The sequence below is a fragment of the Palaemon carinicauda genome, chromosome 35, assembly GCF_036898095.1.
Source record: "Palaemon carinicauda isolate YSFRI2023 chromosome 35, ASM3689809v2, whole genome shotgun sequence".
Lineage (NCBI taxonomy): Eukaryota > Metazoa > Arthropoda > Malacostraca > Decapoda > Palaemonidae > Palaemon > Palaemon carinicauda.
In genome coordinates this window covers 127,234-134,733 of record NC_090759.1, presented here as the reverse complement: position 1 = coordinate 134,733, position 7,500 = coordinate 127,234, and positions in this window count along the sequence as shown.

Here is a 7,500-nt window from a genome sequence, read left to right as displayed (position 1 = left end):
AAAGGTCAAGCAAAATGTCCAATTCACGTAATCAACCATAAGTTTGGACATCGTTGTCACAGAGACTTCAAACTTGGTTCATCTTTGAGTGCATGAAAATCCACGCCAATTAATACATATTAAGGTCAAAGGTCAAGGTCAAGCAAAAGGTCTAGAAATAAGCGTTTCATTGTATGTATTAATATTCAAAACAGTTATGCGTTTAATACACTTCTTAGCGTCATTCAACTATCTCTTGTTTGACCCTTATTCTGAAAATGGTGATATAAGTATTGGGTTATATAAATAATTTTTGGGTTGGTTTTTATTTGTGAGTGTGTGTGTTTGTGCGTGTGCACCTGTATCAGTGGCATCAATGTGTTTCCTATAGAAATTCTCGTATTTTCTCAGATTCTCAGGTGTAAACCTGTGGTTAAAGAAACTTCATTGTTTTTTTTTATTTATTTATTCTGTTACTACAGCTGTTTCTCGACAGAAATATGTCTTTAGCAAGTGATTACTGATTAAGATTGAGATATATATATATATATATATATATATATATATATATATATGTATATATGTATATATGTATATATATATATGTATATGTATATATATATATATATAATATATATATATATATATATATATATATATATATATATATATATATATATATATATATATATATATATATATACATATATACATATATATATGTATATAAATATATATATATATATGTATATAAATATATATATATATATATATATATATATATATATATATATATATATATATATATATATATATATATATATATATGTATATAAACACACACACACACACACACACACACATATATATATATATATATATATATATATATATATATATATATATATATATATAAAACTTGAAAGAAAAACCTGCCCTAAACGTCTGTTTCCTTCTTTTTCATAATTTTACCATTGGTCCCAATCTTTGCATTTCTCTGTGTTCTTTCTTCGAAATCCTCTCGGGGGAATGTTATTGTCTCACACCTTTCCACGATTTGTCCAAGACCTGTCAATTATCTGTCATTGGGGAGTTGGTAGGGAGGGGGTGGTAGGTTGGTGGTGCCAGTAACACCTCCCCCCCCCCCTCACACACGCACTACTCGATTTATATTCTATTCGTTCATTCTTCTTGATGAGGAGGTATGGAATGTTAAGTCTTTACAAAGTAGATGAAGAGAGTAATTTCATTTTTAATATTTCATTACAATTTCATGAGTAAATACAAACGTTCATGAAATGTCTTCAAAGTCATCAAGCTCTATATCCAGGTCACTTACAGGTGATTAAAGTAAGGTCACATACAGGTGATCTATGTAAAACTAGTCAATCTGCTTGAATTTCTCAATAGTTAACTAGGCTCAGTTGTGACATTGTAGTCTACATGATGGTCTTGCTCAAAGTAGTTAGCAGCTCTACTAGGAGAAGGGCAATCCAAAATCAAACCATTATTCTCTAGTATTGGGAAGTGCCATAGCCTCTGCACCCTGGCCTTCCACTGTCTTGGATTACAGTTCTCTTGCTTGAGGGTACACTCGAGCACACTGTTCTATCTTATTTCACTTCCTCTCGTTTTTTTTTTACGTTTTTATAGTTTATATGTGAAGGGTTTAAAGTGATCTTGTTACTGTTCTTGAAATATTTTATTGTGATTGTTTATTCTTTACTTGTAGTTTATTTATTTCCTTGTTTCCTTTCATCACAGGGCTATTTCCCCCGTTGGAGTCCTTGGGCTTATAGCATCTTATCTTTCCAACTAGGGTTATAGCATGGCTTGTAATAATAATAACAATAATAATAACAATATTAATAATGATAATAATTATAATAATAATAATAATAATCCTTATATTTCCCATTATAGCCACTGGTAAATCCTCTATATGGATAAAATTTCATGTAAAAAGTGACTCTGATGTTTTAACAAAAGATATTAATAGTAGAGCTATTATTATTAGTATTATTATTATTATTATTATTATCATTATTGTTTGCTAAGTTACAATCCTAGTTGGAAAAGCAGGATACTATAAACCCAGGTGCTCCAACAAAGAAAATAGCCCAGTGAGGAAAGGAAACTAGGAAAAATATATTATCTTAAGAAGAGTAACAGCATTAAAACAAATATCTCCCATATAAGCTATGAAAACTTGAACCAAACAAGAGGAAGAGAAATTAGATAGAATAGTGAGCCCGTGTGTACCCTCAAGCAAGAGAACTTGATATTATTAGAGCAGTAAAGTGTCAAAATAATTAGCAACTTCATTATTTCAAATAGTTCAATGAAGACCACCAACAATGATCTTTCGAATGACATGAAATATTCTCTCTCTCTCTCTCTCTCTCTCTCTCTCTCTCTCTCTCTCTCTCTCTCTCTCTCTCTCTCTCTCACCATTTCCCGTTTATCCTCATCCTTCTCCCAGACCTCTCACCATTCCTTCTTTCCCCTTCGGTCACATTCATAAAAAAAAAAAATCATATGATTTTAGTTTTTTATTTGACTTTCTTCTCAAATTATTGTTCGAGCCATTTTTTTCTCAATATCTGTAACGTTTTGGTTTTGAATTAATAATAATAATAATAATAATAATAATAATAATAATAATAATAATAATAATAATAGTGTGATGGAGTTTATTTGTGTTTTGTTTGCTCTAAAAAAAAATTGTCTCGTCTTAAACATTAAGTTTTTCATGCACGGAGTACTGTACGCATCAATAGGAGATCTGTGCACTTTTTATACTTCTACATTTCTATTCTCTCTCTCTCTCTCTCTCTCTCTCTCTCTCTCTCTCTCTCTCTCTCTCTCTCTCTCTCTCTCTCTCTCTCCCTTTCAGCGTCGTATTGCAATTGTAGACTTTGCCAGAGTTGCATCTTAGCGCCGATTTCCATCTTCTTCTATTCCTCCTCCAATTGGGATTTGTTGTTCAGTTTGTCTGAATGTTATTGTTGCATTGCAACTGCAGGGGTTGCACGTGAGCGCTGATTGGCCTTCTAGGTCCCAGTGCTTTGCTTTGTGCCACTTTAGTTTAAATTCATTCATAGATGTCTTTCGATCCTGTTGGGTTCCCACCTTTGTTCTATGAATCTTAACCGAGGACACGGCTTACTTCATCTGAGAGAGAGAGCCTTACCTTATTGCCTTATTTTTTGTTTGGGTTCCCCCAGGTCCCTCAGTGTGAGGCACCTCGTATATCCACCAGAGAGTTGCTAATGCATCTTCCGGTGTATTTTGCATGTTCCAGTCTTGGATGGTCTGGGATGCATCTTAGGTATTTATCGAGCTTATTTTTAAACACATCTACGCTCACTCCTGATATGTTTCTTAGATGAGCTGGCAGCACATTAAATAGTCGCTGCATTATCGATGCTGGTGCGTAGTGGATTAATGTCCTGTGCGCCTTTCTTAGTTTACCTGGAATATTTTTTGGCACTATTAATCTACCTCTGCTTGCTCTTTCTGATATTTTAAGCTCCATGATGTTTTCAGTAATTCCTTCTATTTGCTTCCATGCTTGTATTATCATGTAGCGTTCTCTTCTCCTTTCTAGACTGTATAGTTTTAAAAATTGCAGTCTTTCCCAGTAGTCAAGGTCCTTAACTTCTTCTATTCTAGCAGTATAGGACCTTTGTACACTCTCTATTTGCGCAATATCCTTTTGGTAGTGTGGGTACCATATCACATTGCAGTACTCGAGTGTACTACGTACATAAGTTTTGTAAAGCATAATCATGTGTTCAGCTTTTCTTGTTTTAAAGTGTCTGAATAACATTCCCATTTTTGCTTTACATTTAGCCAACAGTGTTGCTATTTGGTCGTTGCATAACATATTCCTATTTAACATTACACCAAGGTCTTTAATTGCTTCCTTGTTTGTGATTGTCTCATTATTAGGTCCCTTGTATGCATACATCATTCCTTCTCTGTTTCCATAATTTATTGATTCGAATTTATCGGAGTTAAATACCATCCTATTTATCTCCGCCCATTCATATATTTTGTTTAGATCTCTTTGTAGTGAGTTCCTATCCTCATCACAAGTAATTTCTCTACTTATTCTTGTGTCATCGGCGAAACTTCTCACTACGGAGTTTTCAACATCACAGTCTATGTCTGAGATCATAATAACAAACAGCAGTGCAGCTAATACCGTACCTTGTGGCACACCCGATATTACCTGGGCTTCATCTGATTTCTCGTCATTTGCAACCACTATCTGTTTTGCAGGAATTCTTTTACCCATTTTCCTATCTTTCCCACAATATTATGCTTTCTCATTTTTTTCTCCAATATGTTATGGTCTACCTTGTCAAAGGCTTTTGCAAAATCTAGATAGATCACATCTGTGTCTTTTTCATTTATCATATTTTTATATATGTTTTCATAGTGTGCTATCAGTTGGGTATGTGTACTTTTTCCAGGCACGAAACCGTGTTGACCCATATTAAACAAATTATTTTTTACCAAATGGTTCATTATTTTTTTTTTATTACCCTCTCATACACTTTCATAATATGTGATGTTAGACTAACAGGTCTATAATTGCTTGCCTCTAGTCTTGATCCACTTTTGAAGATAGGGGTTATATAAGCTAATTTATGTTTCACATATATCTCGCTCATATCTACACTTTGTCTTAGCAGTATTGCAAGCGGCTTCGCGATAGTGTTTGCAGTTTTTTTTAACAAAATCGCTGGAACTCCATCTGGTCCGGCTGCCGATCCATTTTTAATTTCGTTTATAGCCTCGACAATATCTGCTTCATTAATATCTATATCTGTTAGATATTCAACATTTTCTTCTCTCATTTCTGTTTCATTATTCTCATTCGCAATTCTTGGCGTGAACTCACTCTTATATTTTTCTGCTAATATGTTGCATATTTCCTTTTTTCATTCGTTAGCCGTCCTTCAATTCTTAGAGGGCCTATTTCTATTCTCCCTTTATTCATCTTTTTTGCATAGGAGTAAAGTACTTTGGGGTTTCTTTTTATATTTTGAAGTGTCCTTTCTTCTAAGTCCCTTTTTTCATTTTCTTTCGACTGTATAATCTTTTGTTCTGCATTTTCTATCTTACATTTTATTTCCCTCATTTTCCACACATTTTTTTTTCTTTTGCAAGATTTTTCTTCCACTTTCTAATTTTCTGAAATAAGATCCTTCTGTCTCTTGGTATGCACGTCTTTTGTTTAATGTTTTTTTTCGGTACATATTTTTCAACAATTTTCTCCAGTATTTTGTACAGTATGTCCGTATTTACCTGTATATTATCACTTACAAATACATTTTTCCATTGTTTATTCAGTTCTTCATTTATTTCTGACCATTTTATATTCTTACTGTAAAAATTGTATTTTCCATATCCTTCCCAAAGTTTTGTGCTTTAATTAATTCTGCGATCACTTTCTTTGGAACGAACTATCAATTCTATGACATTGTGGTCTGAAATTCCCGTGTTATACACTATTATTTCTTTAACATAATTCACTTCATTCACAAATACTAGATCTAGGACATTTTCCTTTCTTGTTGGAATGTGGTTTATTTGTTGCATATTATGTTCTAATAGCATATCTTGAAGCTTTTCAAATTGCCTCTTATCTTCTGCGCTACTATTACTCTCTTTTTTATATGTATACATACAACCACTTTCTTCTATCCGTTCTTTCCAATCCACGAAAGGAAAGTTAAAATCTCCGGATAGGAGTATATTCCATTCTTTATGGTTTCTACATATATCATCAATTTTTTCTATTATTATGTCAAACTCCTTAGTATTTGGGGGTCTGTAAACTACAATATTCACTAGTTTTTCAAATTCAAATTCTACCGCAATCAATTCACATTCTGTGTTGCTGTATTTTCCACAGACTTTTCCTTGATTTATGTCTCTTCCATATATTGCGGTTCCCCCTTGATTCCTATTTTTTTCTGTCTGATCTATAAGTTTGGAAACCCTTTATCTGGTCATCACTGCCAGTCCCTTGGGAATACCATGTTTCACTTATATTTAATATATCTATTTTTTTCAATTTGGGTTAGTTCTTCTAGGAACTCTATTTTCCTTTTAGAGTTACTCGTGACTAAACCCTGTGCATTCATCACTATTATGGTTTGTGTTTCATCCCCATTATTTAATATTGGTAATAATATGGATTCTCCCATGCTTCCTTCCTGTTCTGATATGATGTTCTTTTCTTCATTTCTCGGAATTCTGCCATTAAAAAATCCAACTTTTCTATTATATTTGTTCTTTCGCCTTCATATTTATTTTTGTGTGTAAACCTGCAATTATCCCCATATCTGCACCAACCCCTGGCATTATAGATGCATTCTTTGTAGTTGGGCTCTAAATGTGCAGATTTGGGTTGAAATGCCTTTTTTGGTGCATAGTGCGGTACATACGCAGCCTGCTTTTTTGTTTCTTTTTTTGTTTCATTTTTGTTTTTCTTTTCAGTTTGCTGAGTTTTCTTACTCTCATTCATAGTTGCAGGATGCATATATCGAAATTTTTTGTTGAAACTGCATCCTTTTCCTTCTTTTAGGGTTTTGCATATTTTTGGATGGAGATCTCTGCATTCGTCTCCATATCCGTCTAAATACGCACATTTACCATATATTTCATAATTATGGCATATCTTTGGATGCTTGTAGTAGCGTCTTTCGCCAAATCTGCAATTCCCTCTTTTCAGATTATTACAGACTATATCCTTCTTTTCTTTTTTTTCTTGTTCTTGCTCTTCCCTAAAATTATGTAGGTCCGGGTAGAGTCTCTTGGGTCTATTATTTGTTTCCATCTGATAATTTATTTCTTCATAAGTATGTTGTTGGATGGCATCATAAGTTATATCAATGATTTCCTCTGCATCCTTACACATATCCTGTTCAGTTTTCTCTTCTTCTTCTTCTTCTTCTTCTTCTTCTTCTTCTTCTTCTTCTTCTTCTTCTTCTTCTTCTTCTTCTTCTTCTTCTTCTTCAACTATTTGCAGATTTAGTCTCGACTTAATTATATTTTCTATCCAGACTAAGCATGTTGAGCAGAATACCTTTGTGTCTCTATTTTTTATTTTTTGCTGTATTTCAGCACATGTGGGGTGTGTTGGAATATGACAGGCATCACATTTTCTAATCAATTGTTGAGGATTATTAATGGAATACCATATCTTACATGTATTACACCATTTTGGCGTTCTTTTTCCCAATGCATCAATCAGCATATTCACCATATTGGACTTATTATTGTTCTTTGATGGAATGTGTTGATTGATGTAGACTTTCTTTATAAGTCTCTTTATCACTTGGATCTTCTTTGGAATTTCTTCTATTATTTTGCTGATATTTTCCGCAGATTTGTTCCAGTTTATTGGATCATATTGTTTCAATATGTCTGCGAATATTTTTCCATCACACTGGTTGGAGTTACTAGTGACATCTGTTATCAGACGGTCGAGCTCCTGTTTCG